The sequence below is a fragment of the Cyanistes caeruleus genome, chromosome 8 (assembly GCF_971803275.1).
Source record: "Cyanistes caeruleus chromosome 8, bCyaCae1.hap1.1, whole genome shotgun sequence".
In the NCBI taxonomy this organism is placed as follows: Eukaryota; Metazoa; Chordata; class Aves; order Passeriformes; family Paridae; genus Cyanistes; species Cyanistes caeruleus.
Window position 1 is genome coordinate 34,915,964 of NC_141708.1, and position 22,270 is coordinate 34,938,233.

The following is a 22,270-nucleotide window of genomic DNA, read 5'->3' on the forward strand; positions in this document are numbered from 1 at the left end:
TCCCTAGCTCCCAGGGAAGATGGATGTCATTAACCCAAGCTGAGTCCACGGAGGGGTCCTCAGGCTGGTGCCAGGAGCTGCTGCTGGGGGCTCTCCTCCAGCTGGTGGTGTAAACTGAGGAGGAAATAAAGGCTCTCCCCCATCCTTCCCAGCTCTTGTCCTCCACAAAGAGCTGGAATCCTTGCTGTTCTGACAACCAGACAGAGTAGCAGAAGATCCCTTTCCTTCAGTGCTATTTGCTTTGCATTTAGTAGGATTTAAGGTCCACTGTCCATCCCTGCTCTCTGTTGGCCTTCCCTGTTTTGGCAGGACTCCCTTGCTGCTTGCTTCTTCTCTTTGAAGGTCTGTGTTTTCCGCCACAATGAGGGGCTCCTGAATTTGGAGTCAAAAATGAGCCGTGCAAGGCTAACGTGAGACAACAGGGAGGTGACTCAGTCCTTTCAGTACACGTTTCCATGTTCCCAGCTGCTGTGGGAAATAAACAGTAAGTGGTTAACATCAATAGTAAGACACATATAGAAGAAAATGTTGTCCTAACAACGTTAAATCTATGGTTTAAATTGGGCAATGGCAGGAAATTTGGAATTAAGGACGGACGCTTGTCTCACGCTTCTCCATTGCCTTGGGAAATAAATTTAATTCAGGCACAAAGTGAATGAAATGGCACTGGAAATGCCATTTTTTTTTTTTTTTTTTTTAAATGCATTACTGCATTTCCTGGCTTTTATGGCAGGGAATGAAGAAGCAAGACTAAATGAGGTCTTTTGTGTCCTTCAGTTCAAAGTGATGGCAACAAAATCCATCCAGGTCTCAGGAGTCAACAGAGACTGAGACCAGCTTTACTTGGTTTTATCACTGTGTTGTGTAGCCATGACACTGGAGAGGTCCTTCCTTTGGGGGCAATTATTTTTGTTCTTTTAGTTGAGCAGTTTATTGAAGTTTCTTTTGGTTCAGATCTACTGGGACTACTTGGATGCCAGAGGACAAGTTCAGTCCAAAAAAAAAACCCCTCACATTTACTGAGGTAGAAAGACTTCTGAGGAATAGAAATATTTCCAGGTTGAAAATCAAAGTGAAGCTGTTGCAGTCTATTTGTGAGCACTGTCTGGGAAGAAGGTCTGAAAATCTTGCACTATGCCAATAGGTCTGTAAGTCCTGTGTGTTCCTACAAAGTCACCTTCTCATGCTCTTGATGATGGCAAGGAGGGTTTGTTCAATGATCAGCTTCATGTGGGTCAGTGGGACTATTGCAGAACGTGAACTGCAGGATAAGGGCTGAGAAAGACAACTGAATGACTGAAAGATTTAGCAGCTTTAACGACTGAATTGTTTGCATACTTCTGGAGGAAAGTGCTGGTCAAGAGGTGTTAAGAAATCCTGTTGACAAAAATTAGGATTCAGCTCTGTAGACTGGAAATGCCTTATTTGTCCTCTGTTCAACAGCCAACCTGGGAGATCTCTACAAGTAGTCCATTTCAGGGTGTTTTTTAGGGCGTGTTTTAGGTGTTCCTAAAACCCAAGAGAGTGAAAAATCAAGTTTGAAAAGTATGTTGGCTAGGCCCTGGATCAGAGATATATGGGGGAATAAACACCATCTCAGCATGAAGTGATTTGGAACACAGAGACAGAAGTACCAGGAAGGCCTTTGGACTGGAAATGCGTCGTGTATATTACATCCTTTGCTCTTTATCCTCCTTTTTCTGAAGAACTGTCTGCGGACATTTGGAGATTATGCTGTTAGCTGAACAAACAAAAGGGATTAAGGCTGGGCTGGTTCATTTTTCCACCCTCCACCCATCTTGGAATTCATTACCATTCACTGCCACTAACCAAAATAATAAGGGGACCGGCCGCGCACAGTGCTGCTTCCTCTGTCCCAATTTCCATGTCGAGGCAGATTTGTCCATGAAGACCACCAGGCAGGCATAGCCATAGGAAAGGAGCCAAACTTCCCCAGCGTGCCTTGGTCACGCCAGGATCTCAACACAAGGCTAGCTTGCATGCTAATTCCTTTTCACTAGAATCAATAAGGGCTGAGGGATGTTAATTTTATGTTTGCCGTATGTATTTAAATGTGTGCGTGTGATCACATTTAAAAATGCGCTTATGTCTGTGGGAAAGGTCTGAGCTTGGCCTCGTCTGACTTCTGGTCACAAAGTCAGTTGAGTCATTACCTGAGTCTGACACAGTCCTCAAAACAGCCTTTCTGTGACTTGTTCTTCCTGCTGGGGTCAACTTGGAAGAGCCACCCTTGAGGTGCTTTTTTCTGCCTCCACACATGGAAGGTACGAGCCTGAATGGGAGCAGATGATCGAAGAGCGGCTGTTACATTTCCAGATGCCAGGAAGGATGAAAGCAAACCTCCTTCCACTCTGCCTTTGTGGGGGGTATGTGATGGGATGTGACATCCGAGCCTGTGGATGTCTGGTGAAATAACTCCAGGCAGTGCATGGAGACACTCATCTCTCCTTTTAACCAGTGGGAGAGCAAGGGAGCTGTTCCTACATGAGGTGAATCCCTCATGAGCCCACCAAGAACCTCAGGGAGATTCTCAAAGTGTGGGTAAAGCACGTTTTTAATGCTTAACACCAGCTTCCCTCCGTGCTGACCCTGCCTGCAGCTGAGCTGGGTTGTGACCAGGAAAGCAAAACCAGCATCTGGCTCCCATGCTGGCATTCCGTGGGGATATGTCACAGCCCCTCCAGTGCCGAGGCCTGAGCGTGTTTCCTGCACCACTCACCAGCGGCAAGATTTTGGTATGCTACTTGAGGTGGTCTGGGAATTTAGCTGCCTCTTGGCTGTGGTGTCTGAAGCAGGGGTCCAAAAAATTGGTGTGCATGCACTCTGTGACCGCTCAGAAAATGTTGCCGATGGAGCCAAATTCCTTCCTCCAACTTGCATGCAAACAAGCCACTAATTTCACTGGCAGTTGAATGTGCATTTCTGAGGGCAAAATTTGGCCAAAAGCCTTTGAGCAGAAGTTTTAGCATAATCACACAGAAAAAAAAAGGGGGGGAGGGAAATTGCAAGTGACATTTTGCAGAGAAAGAAGGATAAAAAAGTAGAAATCAAAGTGTGGAAAAGCTTTCCAGTAACAAAACTCTTCGGAGTTTTTTTTAAACAGCACAATAGCTATTGATGGGTAAAAAACAAAACGGGACAGCATATCCTCTTGAATTTATTCTGGTCCCAACAGGCTGTCCTTGGCAATTTTTTTGGAAGAAACCCTTGAGTAAACATGTTGTCCAACGTGGAAAGACACTGAGCATGTCATAGAAGCAATTTGTAAAGTGTTCTGGGAGACACACCAATGCTGTCAGGGCTAGGGAGCTGCTTAGCTTCACTTTGATTTACAGATAAATACAGCGTGTCTGGGGCTTCCAGTTGCCGACTGTGCGGGCGAGCTCCCGATTCCGTGCTGTGTTCTGACTCCGTGGGATTAATTGGGACCACCAGGAAGCATGGCAGCAAGAGTAACCTTTCCTGGTGCTGTTGCAAGGACTAAGGAAAAGAGCTTGTGTGGCAAGGTGGGGCTCAGCTTCTCCCGTCATGGGACTGGCCGCTTAGTGTAAGATGAAAGGTAAAGAGGGCATTGTAAAATTGGGATTTTCTGGATGTTCCCATTCCGGTAGAGCTCTGAGTATTGAATGTGGCTGGCTGTGTCTGCCTGGTTTTTAACTGTGATGCACTTTTTAGTGTATTTGGGGGTTTCTGCAGGATATTGAAGTGAAGCAAGTGCCCAGTTGAGATACTTTGGTTTTTATGGTATGAAACCTGCAAAGGACATTTGCCCTTCAAGCCTGTGGTGCAGCAAAATAAATGCAGGAGTTGCCTGGAAAGGGCTGGCTGGGACCTGGTTTTTATAGATGAAGGGATCAATAGAGGAGGGATGGGGCTGTCTGAAAACACAAATGCAAATATAACTCATGCAGAGTGATTAACTGCCAGGGTTCTGATGGTTGTTAATTACTGGACTTTCCCTCTGGAAATGGCTACTTCAACACAGAGGCTGGGACAGAGCAGGAGTGTGTTTCAAGTGTAAATAAATGTCAGTTTTTGGTACAAGGTCCCAGAAAAGCTGGGATTACAGAAAGGAGAAGCCAGGAAGTTATGCTATGAAAAACAGCTTTGCACTGACTTGTTTATTTATTTATTTTTAATATGTCTCAGCAAGGTTATGAAAAAAGTACAAGTGGATCAGCTGGAAGTGTTGTAATATTGAAGCAAACCTCATGTACTGCAGATGGAAAGAGAGGAAAATAACACTATGTGTGCATGAGGAGAATGGGAGTGAGATGAAATTGCCTGCTTACAGGCAATTCTTCATACTTTACCGTATTGCTCCCATGGTGCAGGACAGTTCTGCACAGGAATATGATGCCATGAGCCCTTGTTCCATGTCCCCAAAGAGATGTTGTAGAGTTTTTGTCCAGCTCCAAGTGCTCCTTGACATGCAGCGGGTTTGGATCATGATCCTCCACCTTGTAGTCCCTGATTTTTCTAGTCCTGATCATTAGCTTGCAACGCTTGCCTTCTGTAAAAAAAGCCAAGACAGCATCATTTTCTACCCTTTGTTGCCAGCAGGTTCTACCTGGTCTACCTGGTTCTACTTCATGCAGGAGATTGCCAGTTGGGAAGTGGCACTTCAGGTTTCCAAGGCTTGGGAAGTAGTGTGTGAAAGCACCCCCTCACCCCTAAGACAGCAAACCATTGTACAATTTCTGGCATTTGGAGGGATGTGTCAGTGGGTTCCTGTTCCAGACAGGCTTCTGAAAATTTTCTCTACCTCTTGTGATGATCCTCTGACCCCAGCTATGGGGACTCCCCTTGGTGCAGCTGCAGCAGGAGCTGTCGTGTGCAGGGTAGAGTGGATGGCTTTGCCATCAGAACCTGAGGTAATGGGGCTGGTATTCACTGCCTGCTGTCCCCATGGCTGTCCTTAGCATTACTGACATCAAAAACTGAGTGATGACACCTTTCCTTCTCCCTTTCCCATTTTTTTTTCCTTCTGAAGAGGTTTAAAGAGTGTGTCCCTTCCACAGGTCTCCTCTCCACCGGCTCACCTCCCTCCCTGCCCTCAATTGAAGACAGCTGCCAGGAAATATTTCTGCTGTTTAGCTGAAGTGAAAACACATGGAGGTGGTGGTGGTGGGGGGGTGAAGGAAGGGCAGAGTTTATAATGTAATTACTGTCATTTTGTGAAACTTGGGTTAAGGTGAGGAGAGGGGTTTGCTGAGCATGAGGGTGCATCTGTGCACAGGGTGAGACCCCCAGAGATGGCAGCTGAAGTGAAGCACTACAGCCTTCAGCAGTCCCTGTGAAGAACAGGCTGCTCCTTGAGCACAGGCACCAATTTATCCCAGAGATGGCACTGGGGCTGAGGGATCTCTGTGAGGACAGGCAGGAACCTCCAGGAGTGGTGATGAGGCTGAGGGATCTCTGTGAGGACAGGCAGGAACCTCCAGGAGTGGTGATGGGGCTGAGGGATCTCTGTGAGGACAGGCAGGAACCTCCAGGAGTGGTGATGGGGCTGAGGGATCTCTGTGAGGACGGGCAGGAACACCCAGGGATGGTGATGGGGCTGAGGGATCTCTGTGAGGACGGGCAGGAACATCCAGGGATGGCGGCGGGGCTGAGGGATCCCGGTGAGGACGGGCAGGAACACCCAGGGGTGGTGATGGGGCTGAGGGATCCCGGTGAGGACGGGCAGGAACACCCAGGGATGGCGGCGGGGCTGAGGGATCCCGGTGAGGACGGGCAGGAACACCCAGGGGTGGTGATGGGGCTGAGGGATCCCGGTGAGGACGGGCAGGAACACCCAGGGATGGCGGCGGGGCCGAGCGGTGTCCGAGGGAAGGCGGGAACTCCCTCAGGTACAGCCGGTTCCAGCCGGTTCTGACGGCTCAGCACAACCCCTCAGACTTGCTAGTGTGATACCTTGGGCAAACTGAGGTAAGGAAGGGGGAAAATTCTGGAAAACAGAGAGGAATGAGGGGAAAAAGAGTGATGAACCAGTGAGCACCAGGAGGGTTGAAGAGGAGGTGGGATCATACCTGTGGAGATGCCACGATGGGGCAGGTACATGCCCCCCGATTTTCTCCTTGTACTGCTCGAGGTGAGGAGTGTGAGTGACTTTGTGGGTGACAGCTGGGCACCTCCAACCCGACACAAGCTGAGTTTGGGGTCACATCATTCATTTCTGTGAGGAAAAGGTGGAATACGAGCCCGGAAATGTGAGTTTTATCTGTATGGCTGCGGGTTCAAGTGACAGACCCTGAGGGCTCAGCTCAAGCCCTGCGGACCCCACTGCTGATTCCACACAGAGCTTTTCAGTTCCGTTTTTTTCATTTCAAGGGAAGGATTTGGGTGGGTTTTCAGTTTCAGAGTACTAGATGCTCTGACGACAACACAGGTTTCTCTTATGTAAGAAACCCTGTAATGTGCTCATGTTCTGGGGAAAGAAGGTGTTTTGTCTAAGAAAGGAGGAAGATAAGTTGTTTTGGCACTTGCAACTGATAACGTGTATTTTGTGAGACAATCGTTTTTGACTGTAGGATAGATCTGATAGATTTGTGCAAAGTTAAATGAAGATAACATAATTTTATTGCAATTGTGATGTAAACTGAGACATGTCTCTGCCAAGAAAGGTATCCCTCCCTCCGGTATATTGTAGAATTGCATACAGTTCATGACTGTGCAGATTAGTTGGCTTAGGGCTAAAAGGGGATATTGAAGACTACTTCTTTGGATCATTCATTGTGGTTTTGTCCTCATGAGGCTGGGAGCATGAGGCAGCTTGATGGACTGATTTGCTGTTAGCACAGCTCTGTTTTTTCACCATACAATATTTAACTGCTTAGTGTCTGGCTCCAAATTGAAAGAGGAGAGCTCTAGCTTAGGAATAAATTCTTAGAGGGTGATGAGGCTCTGACACAGGTTGTCCAGAGAATCTGTGGCTGCCCCATCCCTGGAAGTGTTTAAAGCCAAGTTGGAGAAGTCTTAAAGCAACCTGATCTAGTGGAAGGTGTCCCTGTTCATGGGAGGGGGTTGGAATGAGATGATCTTTAAGGTCCCTTCCAGTCCAAATCACTCTAGGATTCATTCTGTTATTCTGTGCACTTTCCAGCACCCCACAACAACCCTTGCATGTTTTTCTGGAAGGGTAGTCCCAAGAAATCTGCCAGATGAGAGTACTCAGGAAATTGATTCCCTGGTGGAAGGAGGCTTTGATCCCCAGCAGGTGCTTCTTGGCATGGTAGGCTGGGAGTGGGAAAACCCGCGAACTGGGCTCTGCCTGGATGGAGGCAGAGCAAGAAGAGGGAGCTGGTGACCCTGGCCTGTGGTAGGCAACAGCTTGGCATTAAGAGATTGATACATATGCCTGCTGTTGAGACCATACCATTCCTAAAAACTGTGCACAATTTATATGAATAATGGGGTCCAGGCCAGAGTGGGATTTTTAGTGGCTCTTGCCAGCAAAGCTCATGAGGATTCTCGCTGATTCCGAGCTATGTCTGACACAGTGTGGCCAGGCAATATGCTTCTGTCAAAAAACATATTTTTCATTATTTCTTTCTGCATTTGGGCTTTTCCTTTCATCAAAGCCATCACTGTTTTCCTTCATTTTTTCTGAAGGCACCAAACAAACAAGCCTTCAAAGTGAGACAAGCCTAATTTTTATTTTCCTTCAGGAAACTTGTTTTCCCTATTTTCAGAAACCAGTTCTTGCAAGTCCTTGCTGCTGGGCCTCCCAGTCCCGTGCAAGGGGAGCATCAAAGGGGACAGGGCCTGGTGGGAGCTGTTTACAACCTGAGAGTGTTTGGTGCTGTAGTCTCCATAGTTTCCAAAATGCCAGCTTTTGGGGAAGTTGCATGAATTTGATTTGGATCCTACCGTATAGCTGCCTGGTCCTCCAGACTTTTAAATTTTTTTGTCCAGTGGAGCAATGAGCATCAGCCCTGGAACTCTCTTGCACACCTGCAGTTACTGCTCATAGTTTAACATGTCAGTTCTTCTGCATATGTTATTTTTTTCACATCTGCTTTTGCACACATTATTTGATTTACTCCGCAGAGGAATCCAAGAACTTGGCCACAGCAGCACAGGAGTCAAAGGCAGAGCCCGTTAGGACCACAGTGTCCCTTGTGAAGTCAGCCAGGAAAGCATTGCATGCCTGCAAATACCCCAGACAAACAGAGGGCAATTTCAGAGAGGTGTGGGCAGGGAAGTGAAACCAAAACAAACTGCTCCTTTCAAGTAATACACCGGCTAGGTCTTTGCTAGTGTGGACTCCATTTAATTGTTTGGGGCTGAGCTGAAGTGGCTGTAAAGAGCAAGCACTCAGATCTGATGGTGGTTTACACTTTTTTGCTTAATGTGTGTCCCTACAAGAGGTACTGGGAAATGGTGACTGGGGGGATGTGTGGGTACTGTTAAGTTGTGTAGTGGAGACCTGGCAGCAGATGTGCCTGTCTCTGCCGGGTGTTGCTCAACACCTTGGCTCTCCCACACAAAAAGTGTGCCTGCCTGAGCCTCTCTTTCCAGGCCAGCCACTGTGGTCATGTTCTTGTGTAAAGCAGTGCTTGTTACAAGTGAGTCCACCCACTCACTGCAGCGTGGGCTGCACTAAAACTTTTCAGGGGTGATCTTGCCCATCCACAGAATCCTCTGACCTCCTTTGCAAGCTTGGGCTGTCCAGAGAGGATGGGCCCAGGAAAGCTTGTTCTTAACCTTTTCCCAAAGAGCTAATTTCACTGCCATGCATGCTGCTAGGCTGATAGAGCCCATGGAAAGATGGAGGAACTTGGGAAGGGCACAGAGTCATTGCAATGGAATGGCTGTTCTTCTATCACCTTCAAAACACTAGGAGTGAGGGAGGGATTACTCATTGGTGTCCCCAAGGGCTTCTCGGGTCACCCTCAGCACCACTCACTGCCTTTCCCTGGATGACACATGGCACATGTTGTCTTGGAGGTGTGAGTTGAACATAAACAGGCTTTTAAGTGATGTCCTGGTTGGTTTCCAGTCCTGGAGGAGGATGCCTTCGTGGGCACCATGAGATTCAGGACTTGCAAAGTAAGGGTTTGGTAACTTTGCCTTGAAACTCTTTGTGGCTGACTGTTTATTCACCTCTTTCTTTCTTTGACCTTTGTCAGCAGTTTATCTTAAGGCAACTCAGAGTGGCCTTGTTTCCCTGAGGAGGAAAGGGAGGAATACTCCAAGAATGAAAAGCATTCATTGATCACCAAAGACCACCAAGCAATAGAGTGGCAGAGGTGAGAAAAACACCAAGTTGTCTCTCCATCAGGCCACAGAGCCCTAGAATTATACGTGCCTTGCAACAAAAAGGCTTAAAGGACAAAAAAGTGTCACAGGTACTGAGAGAAAGCCACAGATTGTCTATCTGAGGCCGCCCTCTTATACAGATTACACCTGTCCCTGCTGCAGACGATGGGCATCTTCCAGTGCTGTTTCCCTGCAAGTGCTCAGCCCTTGGCATCGTGCCTGCCTGTGAGATGTGGTTTGTGTCTCAGCCTGAGCTGCTGTTCCCACCAGCTCCCCAAATTGGACGTGTGGAGCAGTGAACTCGGAGACCTGCTCCCAGCCAAGTCTGGGGCTGCCCCAAGGCGCTTGCCACCTTGCCTCAGTAGTCCCTAACAAAGCAAATGGCAGCTCAGGCTTGTTGCTGTCGGTGGCAGGATTTTAACACCTTGTGGCTGTCAGTGATGTCAGTGTCCCATGCACAGCGTGCCACTGGCCATACTCTGGCTGTAACCTAAACCAGCCTTGAAAGTATCCTTGGTTCTGTCCTGGCAGGAGATGAGTGAATTCAAAAAATCCGAAAGCAGCATGGTGTTTGCTTTCTTAAAATTGTTTTTGATTTGGGGTAGTGTTTAACAGGTTGACCAAGCCTAGCAGAGAGAGTCACCCTTGGGAAAGACAACCTGAAAGGACTTTTCCCAGGAAGACCAATCCCAAATCTGGCAGTTCTAAAGCTGCTGCAGCTGTCAGATGGGCTTCTAGGAAAAATAACAGGACAGCGGGGCAGAGCTGACAGCTGAACTGGTACAGGTGACAAAAAGCAATGCTGCCTCACCAGGGACTGAAGTGACCATTAGCCTCTCATAGGGTGTAAAAAATCAAATTTCATGCCAGAGCATGCTTTGGACAAAGCTGATTTGGGACCTGAATGCGCTGGGATATCTGCTGGTGAATGCAACTGGATTTTCCATCTGGAAGGCATGACTGTCTGGCCTAGAAGCCAATTTAAAGAACAAATTAGATCTGGCTGTTTGTCAGAGTCTCCTCCTCAAAATGCAATAAGGACAGGGTGGTTATATAATGTAAACCATTCTTGGTAGTTTAGTGGTCCTGAAACAACAAACAAGCCAAGGAGGGAAAAATCAGTTTGCAGAACTGAAAGCCGAAGGAGTTCAGCTGAGGAATTCAGTCCGCATGATCCAGCAGAGATGTGTGCTGCTATTCCTGTATGTCTTGAAAGGAAACTGCCACCAGATCCTCTGCTATTTTCTGTCCACAGGCCCTACTGATAGGCGTGATATTTCAGCCTCTGCACTAAACCCCAGTGCTCCAAATATGCAGGGACAGTTGTGTGCACAGCCAAGCAGTGTTCCCCACTGCTGGGGCGCCAGTGGGAGGCAGCTCCTTCCTCACCAACACACATCAGAGCCCTTGGGAAAGGCAAACCTCTGTGGATAAACATGGCTTGTGGTGGCTTTGCCCTGATCCATTGCAACATTCACTGACACAGGCAGGATGGGAAGTTCAGAAAGAATTTCTTCACCTAAAGGGTTTCCCAGCATTGGAACGGGCTGCCCAAGGAGGTGGTGGAGTCACCATTCCTGGAGGTTTTCAAGGAATGACTGAGTGTGCCACTTAGTGCTATGGTTTTGTCGACAAAAAGGTGATTGGATAAAGGTTGGACTCCATAATCTTGGAGGTCTTTTCCAGCCTAAATAATTCTGTGATTTGCAAGGTGTGTGGTAGGCAGCAATCCCTGCCAACAAGGATTTCCTTGCTGACCCCTCTTAAAGCAGAGAAGTTTATTTTAATCGCTGTATTGGTAGCAGCATGTGGCCAAATTAAAGAAAAACATTTTTTGAGCCTGAAGGAAGTGAAGCACCATTTCAGACTGATGTCCTTCAAGGGCCATTGCAAGGGTCTGTTTACTACTTAATACTGATCTAGTAATTATATATGCTTTACTGCCCGCTGTTCGTAATCATCAACAGGCCTCTCAAACCGGAGGAAGGTAGGAAGCGTGCACACGAAGTGGACAGCACTGATTTATTGAGGAGAAAGAGGAAGAATGTTATAGCGCATCAAGATGAGGTTTCAAATGCCTGAGGTAAAAAAGGAGTGCTTGGCTTAGCCATGTGGGCAGTGAGTTTTGTGGTCAGAGGCCCCAGCTCTCCCCTTTTCTCATTGGGACCTGTCACAACGGATTCCCTTTTTCTGGACTGGCATAAATCTAGAGTGACTACACTGATATTGAGCTGGCACAGGACCTAAGTGGCAAAGACTAAGCAAGCTAAAAAGAGCTTTTTTTCCACTGACTTTAATGAGTCCCAAATGAGGAGGATTGGACTTTCTCCTAAAACAAGTTTGTTTATTGGCACTCAGCTTCAGACATGACCTTTGGGTGCCCAGCCTGATGGAGATGCTTCATCCTGGAATACTGCAGCCATCGTGTGAGCTGCTCTTGCCAAGTGTGCTTTTGGGATAGAAAAGCCAGTTTCCATAGCCCCCCTGTGATGCTGCTAAAAGGAGATAAAGCCCCCAGTGGCAGCTAAAAACCCAGCAAGCTGGAAGAGACTCTGTAGGTGTCTGAAGGTTTACTTGGTGTAGCTGCTTTTAATAAAGCAGGTTAATTACCCTGCCAGGGAGGGTTTCCATCAGGTGCTAAGAAAGCAACAGTGGTGGGAGGGAAAATTCTGCAATGGAGCCGTGCTGCTCTCTGACACCATCAATCTGCTCCCAGGCTCACATCCTTCCTGCTTCACTTTGCTTTCCTCTCCCTCACACTGGTGTGCAGGAGTGACCTGTGGGGGGCAGAGGGCAGGAGTGAGGGCTTTGCCCTGCACAGGGGAACCAGTGGCGCTGCAGAAGGACATTAGCAGTGCTCCTTGTCTCCTGGCTTTCCTCCGCGAGTAATTTCCAGGGAAATTGAACCCGACTCCGCTCCATTAGCCACTAACCTCTCATCTGCTGGGCCTGTCTTTTGCATTATGATGGAGCAGAGCTGCCTTGCATGCTGCTGTCAGGGTCTGAATCAGCTTTGATAAAAGACCAAGTGTTGGAATGAGAGGAAGTATTTACCTAAAGTTGTTTTCAATTTCCTGAGCTTGCTATATCCATTTTCCTTCGCTTCTGGATTCCAAAACCGTCGGTGTTCTGGGGGAGCCTTGCTTCATTACTTTTGCTTCCCCCAGTGCAGTTGACACTTAGTCTGGATTTCCCAATCCTCCCAGCTCTGATTCATTAACTTCAAAGTTCATACAAAGCTGCTGCGGGTTTCCCGGCTTCTTGTGCAGGGATATGTGCCTGCCCCGGCACGGCAGAGTTTGGTTTTCTAACCAAAATTTGGTTTTCCTGTATGCACGTGGCATCTGGTCAGCCCTGGGCCTTGGGGGTTCTGGCTCACCCCCAAAGGATGTTCACCCTACATATGTTGACTGGTTGTCCTGGGTTGATGGCAGCCGCAGCCTGATCTGTACCTGCCAAAGCTGAAGAGAACGGGTTTTCTTAGCGATGTGTGTGGAAATAGGTAGTGGAGGATTAACAGGAACCCTCTGCCTGACAGAGGTGAGGGGGAGGCAGGAGGAGGGTGGGCTGTGGGGTGGATGGGATAGCCCAGCTGTGCAGTGAGGCTGAAGGCATTCGGCAGTAGCTTTTCACTAAGCTGTTTAATGGTAAATCTAAATGCAAATCAGTGCTCTGGCTTATCAGTCCCACGCGTGCCAATGCACTGCGGCCAACACCTCGGTGCACAAGTAACTAACTGAGCATACAATGCCTGGGCTTGGTTTTAATAGAGGGAGGTTTTCTGCTCAGCAAGGGGCCGAGGGAGTTGCTGCTGGGAACAGAGGAGCTTTTCCTCAGAGCCCCAGCCTTGGGATGGAGAACGTTGTGCCCTGGTGATTTCATGTGTGAAAATCTCACCCTTATTTTTCCACCTGGATGAGAAGATTTTGATTGTTCAGTCTAAGAACTTTGCTACAGCTAAAGCTTTGTACTGCTCTAGCTGTGCTGAGAGCCTGTAGCAATGCTCTGCACCAGGCATTTCCCAGGTTCACCAAAACAAAGAATTTCCAAAGCAGCTCTCCCAGTGTAGGCACATCTCTGTCATGAGCAAAACCCATCTCCCACAGGCTGCTGTGGGAATTCTTAGGCTTGCAAGCTACTGGGGAATAGTGCTGCAGGGAGGGAGTCTTTTTCTTGTCTTACTTGTAGCAATGTTGTTGTTCTAATTTAACTTCTCTTTCCCACCCGGGCTCTGCAGGAACCAAGATAACAGAAGAAACAGGCCAGCAGAATGACCATCTCTGCAGACTCCAGTGGCACCGAAAATTAAAAATCAGCTCCAAATCAGGAAGAAAAAGCCCAGCAACTAACCAAAAAACCAAACAACTGCTGCAAAGGAATAAAACTTTTTCCTGCGAAATGCTTCTTGGCTGTGAAGAGCTTCTGCTGTGAGAGGAAAGTTCCTCCATGAAGAAGGGTGCAGAGCTTGGTTTGCTCAGAGCCATTTCTCTCATCATCTGAACAAAAGGTGAGAGGTTAGTTGAAAACACAAGGACAAGCGTGGGCAGTTTAACTGTGTGTCCACCACTTGCTGTCTCGTGCTCTTCTCCAGCAAAGCCTTCCCTCTGCAGGGTGTGCAGGAGAAGGGGTGGCCCCAAACTGTGCAAAACCTTCTTTTGCTCCATCCAGCCTTGGAAGCTTTGACCCAACCTCTGCAGGAGCTGCTGGTGGCCAGGCTCCCACCCTGGATGCAGCTCAGCTCTGCTTGATTGTTCTCACACAGCTCTGGGGACAGGTTCCCACCACTGCAGCTGCACAAGACCAGTTTGGTTTTGTTGGGAGGGAGGCAACAATGAGCTCAGGCATTTTAGGGTTATGAAAATATAAAACCCTAACCAGATATTACTAACTTTGCTTCTTGCTTACTTCCTTTGCTGCTACCAGTGCTAGGAGTTTGTATTGTGCAGTGAGCCCCTTTGTTTTGTAGGAGACCAAGTGATTAAAACCAGCCATGATATTACTATGCATGGACAGTACATTTTTTCCATGTATTTTCATAACCCTTTCCCCAAAGGATCAAATGTGTCTTTATTCTATAACTCCACAATGGGTTAGAGCAGCTCCTCGGGCGGGAATTGTTCTGCTCCATAGGCCACTTAATACTTCCTATAAACAAATACCAAATTAGGTAGGTAATACTCAATATTCCTGACCTTACTTGCAAAGTATGTGTAACTGCATCTCAGAGAGTCAAGGGTGGAGATACCCGTTGTGAACCTGAGGTTAAAGATGACAAAATACTTGTTGTGGGGTTTTGCTTTTTTCTGTTTTAGTTTTTGGAGTTGTTTGTTGGCTTCAGTTTTATTTTAATAAAAAGTGAGGGTACGTGTAAAAATGACATTTCCCACAAAAGAAATGCAGGGAAGCTTTGATGTCAGACTTCTATTGTACCTTAGGCGTCTCTGGTACCTAAACCAAAGTGTATCTATTTGAGGATGGAGTTTCACAATAATGCCATGGGATATATTTTTAAGTATGCACGTGCCTGCTTGCTTTTTGTGCCTAGTTAACACTGTGTAATTTTCTAAATATTGTCTGAATTTCAGCCATGACATCAAGACTCCGCATCAGAGCAGGACCCCTTGGTCCTTCAGAGTCCCTGGCATGGGAGGTTTCCACTCTGCTTTCCTTTGGAGAACAGGCTGCTTGGGACAGAGAGAATACTGTGAGACCCCTAGACCTTGCCTCTGCTATGGGCACAGTGTCAGACGCTGCCAAGCTGTAATGGAGGTGACACTGTCCCACTACAAGCCTGGCAGCCTCTGGGATACAGAGCAGCTGAGGACAGGGAAGGTCCATGACCAGGAAAGGGAAAAAAAAAACCCTCAATCTCTCTGTCCCAGTGTCCCATTTGTGCGAGAGTGTTCTGACCTTTCCTCGCTAGGGCCCTGAAAGCTGATGGGAGATTTCTTATTGCCCCATTGCTGTTTCTGCCGGGCAGCCCCCCATAGATGTTCGACTCTCACTGCCTTGCCCTGGAGGGATGTGGCTGTGCTTGCCTCAGCACCTTGCAGTGCTCCATCTGAGCAGCATTTTGCAAAGGGATGGTCTGCAGACCATGTACTTCCACTTGCAAGAGTCCTTCCCATCCCCTTGTTTTGTTACCCTCCTTCCTCCTCTCTTCTCCACTCAGAAAACATCTGTTTCCAGATGTTGTTCTTGAGTCTAATAAATGCAGCGAAAGGCCTCGAGTTAATATATTTACAATAGCTGGAGATGTTGGCTGCTAGTTAGTGGCTCGTTTGAGCACACCAAGACCCCCCTGTTTCCTGCGGGGGGGGGGGGAGGGGGGGGCAGGGGGGAAAGCAGAAGAACAGAAAGAGGACTGGGGTGGGGCTTTTCTCCCTAGTAAATGGTCTGAAAAGGGAAAGGTTAGTGGTGGGATTGAGCACATGGCCATCTTCAGCCAGTTGGCTTCAACTTGCAGTTAGTGACAGGAAGAACATGTTATTTTTTTAATGGAAGTTTGTCTTTAAGTGAAGGAAGCTGAGGAAAGCCTGCTGCTGTTATCTATCCCTTTTCAGGTGAAAAATCTACCTGTTGTAGATACCTCGCTGGGTTGAACTGTGTTCATAGAAGCAAGAACCTCATCCATGCCCGGCTCTATCCATTTCTGGCCTGTGGCATGGAGTGGTTCATGTCCACTGTACCTGCCTCGGGTCAAAGATGGTTTAGGGTGTAATGAGACCGCCCTGTGAGCAATCCCCACATACTGTGAGCACTGTGTGTCTGCTGCAGAGCAGTGCTGGGCAAACTCTGTGAGGTGCTTTGCCCACGTACAGATGTCCCTGACAAAGACAAAGTGCCCATGCCAGCTCAAGACTGACCAAGCTGGAGTCTTGCCATGCCTGCTTGTGATCGACTGATCCAGTGCCACGTGCTAGATGTGAAACTTTTTCTTTGTACAGAGGAGTTTCAGCTCCTTTGGGAGGTTATATCCAAGTTCTGTTTGCTCCAGTTCTTTTTATGTTTGTGCTGAGGTCCTTAATTGCCCTGGAAGACCTGTTGGAAGTGACGGAAGCGTGTGGTTACTGTTCTTGCAAGGAATTTCATCAACCTCCCTGAGGAAAGAGAGATACAGCCTCTTTCAAGCTCAGGGTATGGAGGATGTTCTCAGTCACCAGTCAGTGAAATCACTCCTGATTGCAAGTGAGTATTTGTTTCTACTCAACCAACTTTGAGAGGCACAAACTTGCAGGAGGACTGGTTTCAGGCCAGCGCTCACCTCCTCTCAGGCCATTGAGAGAGCTGAAGTCTGGGCTGTGCTCAGCTCAAGGAGTGCTGAGATGATTCCACATGCCAGGCCTGTCTCTGGAGGCAGCTTTCTTGTAGAGCAGTGCTGCAGACTTGACGTGTGCAGCTGGCTCAGGTTTGTGGCTTAAATTAATTCATCTCTATTGGCATGGGATGACAGAGCTCCTTAATAGCTCATGGATAGAAAAATTACCCTCCTGCACATCTGCAGCTAAGGCTTCTGCATGAAACCCATCTGAGTGCAGCAGCTATGACATACCCTCTAAATGAGCTGATCAGCTGGAGAGGGGCTGGCGGGGAGGCAGGAAAAGGCACTTACAGAGTCATTCAGGCGATGCTCGTGTCTGGACAGCAGGATCTGTATCAAAAATCAGTGCAGAAGAGCAGAGCTCTCCCCAGCCAGTGTGGGGAAATGAGATGTAGACACCCAGCAGATTTCCATTTTTAGCTTAGAGGGTGTGTTTTTGTGATTTCAGTGCTTAGGCTGGTATAGAGGGGGGAGAGAGAGAGACAGCCTTAGGTGAAACTTTGTGCAACACAGGCAGGTAGCTGCGGTCATCAGTAGTTCAGCCCCAGTCATTAGGGGCACTGCAGCACTGTCTAGGACACTCAGTACCAGTTGCTAACTGGTATTTTCCCCGAGAAGATCTCTGCTTCTCCAATACTGTATCATCAGCCTCTCAGCATCTCCCTTTCATTTCTCTGTCCCCTTATTTGCTGTGATTGCAGGTGGTGTCTTGGGTAACTCCCATGGACTGTGGTTTACCTCTGGCAGAGCCAGGGCCTCAAAGAGTTCTTTTCCTTTTATAAAGAAATAGGCTGTTAACACAGGGACAGACTGGGCAGGGGGTAGGAGGCCGGGGTGGCTGCACCTCCTAAAGGAATAGACACCCTTTGTGTGCTGGGTCTGTGGGTTACACATCTCTGCCCCGCTCATATGAAAAACTGTTGAAAGGCTGCAGCCGTCGGAGGGGTGTTTTCCATGCGTGCCGGAACAGCAACGCAAATTTGAGCAGTGAGATGACAAGAAACCCACTAAAAGAAATAAAGAAAGGATTTCCTGCCTCGCAGACGCTAAAACCCCATTTTGGAAGTGAGTGGCTGTGAAAGGCATGAGGCCATTCAAAGAATTGGGGCTGTGTGCTACCGGGCCCTCCGAGGGTTCGTCTGGTGGAGGAGAAACAGCTCGTGCTCGCGTTAACCTGCTCCCAGAAGGTCTATTTCATCCAGCCCCCTGAAACAGAGACCAGGCCAGAGATGAATATGAGTTTTCTCTGCCAGTTAATTTCCAGCACAGACTGCACGCAAAATCTTCATTTAAAACGTGTAAATGACAGCGAAAGAGCCACAAGGGAGCCAGATTTTAAGAGACCAATTTGCTGCCTGGGTTTTAATGACTGTGCACCACGGTGAGCTCTGTGCTGCTTCACTGCTGAGCGTGCTCAAGGAGAGGATGAAAGAATGGACAGACAGACAGGCAGGGGCTCAGCAGAGCCTGCATGTCACCCCGGAGGATAAAATATTGTAGGTTATGCTCAAAAAAACTGGGAGAGGTGGCCCTCCCTTGCTCCTGAGGAACAGAAGGAGGCTTTGTTTCCCAGACGCGTGGCTCGGAGCTGCCCCACGGCACGTTTTGGGGAGACTGCTCCCTGCCAAAGGGGGATTGTCTGTCTGCTGCCCTGTGCCTGGTGGGACACGGAGATGACGGGAAGCTCTGCTTCACTAGAGGGCCTCAGCAGATTAGTTCCTCTGAACACCCTTGGCAGGTTGTACCCCCAAATCAGGCTCCAGATGTTCCCCCCTTGCACTGCAGCTTGCCTGCCTGGGGTGTTTCTCCCTGCTGCCTTTCGCTTGTTTCTTGCGGAGCCCTCAGCCGCCAGTTGTTTCCAGATGTTTCCCTCTGCTTCTCACCCTGCCTGGCCGCTCTCCTTAAAATATCGGGGTCTAAGTACCCCGCTGCCGGTGCCTCAGGGCTGCCCCAGGATCGGCGTGGGGGACGCGGCAGCCAGTTTGTACCGTCCCATAAAGAGCTCTCGGCTGCCTGGAGGAAAGGAAGACGCAGGCTGGTGTGAGCCCAGCCTCTGCTTTACAATCTCTTTCCTGCCACTATAAATAACCTCGGCGAGAGTCACTTCAAAGGGAAGGGCTGGCGGCGGAGAAGTGGCTTGGGGACCGAGCGGGACAGGGGCGTCCCACTGCCCGATCCCACCCCGGCGCTTTGCATAAATAAATAAATCATGCAGCAAGGGAGAGGTGGAGAGAGAGGGCGAGCAGAGGAGGTTACTTTGGGAAGCCGCGCAGCTCGCTCATCCCAGCCCCGTAGTTCGGAGGGAGTGTGTCATGTTACAGGGGAGCCGCGATCAGCCAGAGCACAACGTCGCCGGAGCAGCTGAGAATTACCTCTCTCTAATGGGGACTTCCATGTGCAAGCTCCTGGCCAGTCTGCGAAGGAACTGAAACTGACAGCTTAGAAAGAATCAAAAACCTACCAGCGAACCAAAAGACTGAAATACAGGAAGAAAACAAACAAACAAACAAACAAAAAAACTTGATCAGATTATTTTTTCCCCCCCTCGCACTCTTTGCAGCGGTTGGATCCCTTTTTTCTGCACCCCTTTTATGTGTGTGTGGTTTGTTTTTATTTTTTAAAGACACCCTCCCCGTCCACTTTTGTCATTATTGCTGTCACTTGTGATTTACTGGCACTGGGATCCCCTTCGACGTTCTTTTTCTATGCCTTCTGGATTGTGCTTCTTGGAGTAGGAGTGAAGCTTTATTTATTCTATTTATTTATTTATTGTTTCTCAGGACAGGGAGGGAATGTTGGAGGAGAAGAGCTGGAAAGGCGTCGACGAAGCAGCTTTTGACAGGGGGTGTGTGGCTCCCCCCAGGAGCGGCGATGGGGAGAGATGCTGCCGCCTCCCTCTCCTGCTGGGCTCGGGGCTGCCCGGCGTCTCCCTGCTCTCTCTGGTGCTGAGCCTCCTGCTGTACTTTCGGACCTCCGATCTGCAGTCCCGGGTGTCCCACTTGGAAGCGGACAGACCCACACAGCTCCCTGCCTGGCTCTCAGCAGACCAAATGGAGACAGCTATTTTGGGAAGAGTTGACCAACTGCTTAATGAGGTCGGTGTTCTTTCATTTTTGCATGTGTAGTTTGCAGTATGGTAGATTTTAGGCATATGCACGCTTGCATGGTCTCGTTATCCATTTTTTCCCCCCTTCCTTAAAAATGTATCTCTGTGCAAGTGATGCTGCTGCTAGGCTGAATTCCCTGTTCCTTTGGGTCCCTCCCACCTCTCAAACTTGCTTGGCGTTTACTTCTCTCTTCTCAGCCCATGCCGTAGCTTGAAGCCTGCACTTTGCAAAGAGGAAAACCTCATCCCTGGTCCTGGTGGGGACGCAAAAACCTCCAGCCCTTCTCTTCAGGAGTGTTGCATGCTGAAAGAGTTAGAATTAGAGCTAAAGGTTAAACCCATGGGTTTGAGCCCCAGGAGAGGGACAGGCAAGGCATGTCGCAGCCAGCAAGGCTACAGGAAGAGGTAATTGCAAACACACCAATGTTGTTATGGGCTGGCATTGCTGCTGTACAGCCCTGACCCCTTCCACAGCTCCTGGCTCGGGAAAATGACACACACTGGCATTGCCAGGATGGTTTCTGGTACTGCCAGGGCATCAATGCAGAGCATATGGCTGTGTTACACTCACTTTGAGTCCCATCCAAACTCCACTTGAGCCTGTGGGCTCTCCTCTGACGACGAGGGAATGCTGCTACTGGCTGCAGCAGGTCAAGAAAGAGGACCCAAAAACACAGATTATTGTTGCTGACACCTTTTACTTTGCTGTGTTGATGATGCTGAGTGCTGTCTGTGTTCCCCTGCTCTGGCTGCAATGAGTATTCCTTGCCTTGTTGGGCTTTGAAGTGGTGTTGACATGTGTCAGGGAGCAGATGGTGGCTCATGTCTCTGAACTCTCCAGACAGGTCCCCACTGACCTGTTCCCACAGCTCTGGGAGAAGCTTGGGGGTGAAATTCAGGAGCCATTTCCACCCACCTCTCCTTTTCTCTGTTTACTCTAGCTTTGGCTTGAGTCATGCTGGAGAGATCCCTGGGGCTAGCCCAAACATTGTTTGTATCTGAAAAAAATCCCTCATGGGCTGCTATCGCCAAATGAAGTGAGGAATGGGATGATCAGGGTGCTGACTACTGGGATCTGCCTTGGGCAGTGCTGCCTGGCACCTGCGGTGACCTGGACCTCCCCTCCCCCCTTGCTTTCTAGGAGCAGTGAAAGTCTGTGGTGAGGAGTTTAAACCTACAGCTGACAGGCTCTGCTTCTGTTTATGGGTCTTGTGAGAGCAGTCCCTGGATCTGCTGGGGTATGCAGCCAAAAGCTGTGAGCCCTGAGTTAGCAAACACTGCAGGAGCTGAAGGATATGGTTTTGAGTTGCCTTTTTGGATGCGGAATAAGGGAAAGACAGTGTCCATGGGGCAATATCCTACTTTAAAAAGGGGTTTGGGGAGGCAGGAGCATTGTGAGTGATTGGATCTGTGCCCTGTGGTTGCACTTTCACGTGGGGACTCCTTCCCTGCCACCAGGCAGGGGATAAGTGCAGCAATCCCTCTGTTGCTGCTGGCATGTGTCTGCTGGGAAGCCAAAGTTTATCACTACTGAGATTTAAGAAGTGCCACAGCAGGGCTCTTGGGAGTGGTGCCTGAGGCCAGGTATCCTGCTGGCTCTGCTGGCAGCGGCACCTTTACACTATTTTATTGCTCGACTTGGTGAGGAAATGGGGGTCTCATGATGCCAGTGTGCCCAGCAGCACCCCTGTTTCCTGAGCAGCCCCTCCTGTGCTCCTGGGGGTGGCCACAGTCCCCACTGCAGCCAGTGTGGGGAGCAGCTGTAGGACAGCAGCAACTGCTCGAGGGGCCAGCACTTGCTTCTGAGTACCACCAGGGTTACCAGCTCCATCCTGGGCCACAGCTTCTAAAAGAGCTTGGAGAAAAGTGCTGGAGACTGTGGAGGAGGAGGGATGCCTGGCCCGTGTCTCCTGTCCCTTTATACCTGTCACAAGGTGCAATGCCCATGGGGGAGGAGGGCTCTGTCCCTTGGGGAGGAGACCCTTGCCAACTGTACTGCCCACTTCTGCTCAGCATCAAAACTTCAGACCTCCACACTCAGCCAGAGGCACTGGCATGGAGCAAGCAGCTCAAGGGCCAGGGCAAGGGGCTGCTGGTGGACAGATGGTGGGGTGCCATATGAGGCTTTTGATCAGGAAAGAAAAATCCTTCCGGTCCTCCTTTTCATTATGTCTCAAGTGGGGCCCTGGACTGACTGGTGAGGGGCAAGGATGGAGAAAAACAGGGTAGATAAAGGGAGCAGGGAAAGGATGGGAGAAAAAAAGTAAGGAAAGCAAAATAAGTCATGCTGACCATGACTGGGGGAGAGGGTCTGCAGATGGGCTTGCTGTGGTGGACGTGAAAGTGGGATATTCATCTCCCCCTGCTCAGACCCTCGCCGCCTCTCATTGCCACATCCTCACAGTTTCCTGGTGTTTCAACCTTAATGGGTTTCACAGCTGCCAGCTCAGTGTTATCCATCACAAAATAAAACAGCAAATCTTTAAAGAAACCCCAGCTTTAGGAAAAGCTGGTCAGAGGTGGGCAGGGAGGTGGGAAGGGAGGCACAGCACGGGAGC

At 49.0% G+C, this 22,270-nt stretch overlaps 1 protein-coding gene and 1 long non-coding RNA gene across 50 annotated transcripts in view; one reads left to right on the forward strand and one right to left on the reverse strand.

The window, feature by feature from the left end:
- COL13A1 (collagen type XIII alpha 1 chain) overlaps positions 1-22,270 on the forward strand; it is a 104,826-nt gene that overhangs the window by 1,376 nt on the left and 81,180 nt on the right. For 16 of the 49 annotated variants that reach the window (XM_086900193.1, XM_086900212.1, XM_086900199.1 and 13 more), the window contains exons 1-3: positions 5,208-5,952; positions 13,523-13,792; positions 19,387-19,701. The gene's annotated coding sequence lies outside the window, so the exon portion shown is untranslated. Of the gene's footprint in view, positions 1-5,207; positions 6,116-9,155; positions 9,276-11,252; positions 11,369-13,522; positions 13,793-18,695; positions 19,202-19,386; positions 19,702-22,270 lie in introns of those variants that run through there. The other 33 variants (XM_086900197.1, XM_086900210.1, XM_086900236.1 and 30 more) reach the window with 16 other exon arrangements.
- LOC147651996 (uncharacterized) lies at positions 2,927-5,079 on the reverse strand. Its single transcript, XR_015290026.1, has 2 exons — positions 4,787-5,079; positions 2,927-4,534 (listed from the first exon to the last, which is right to left on the reverse strand). It is a non-coding gene; the product is annotated as an uncharacterized LOC147651996 (long non-coding RNA).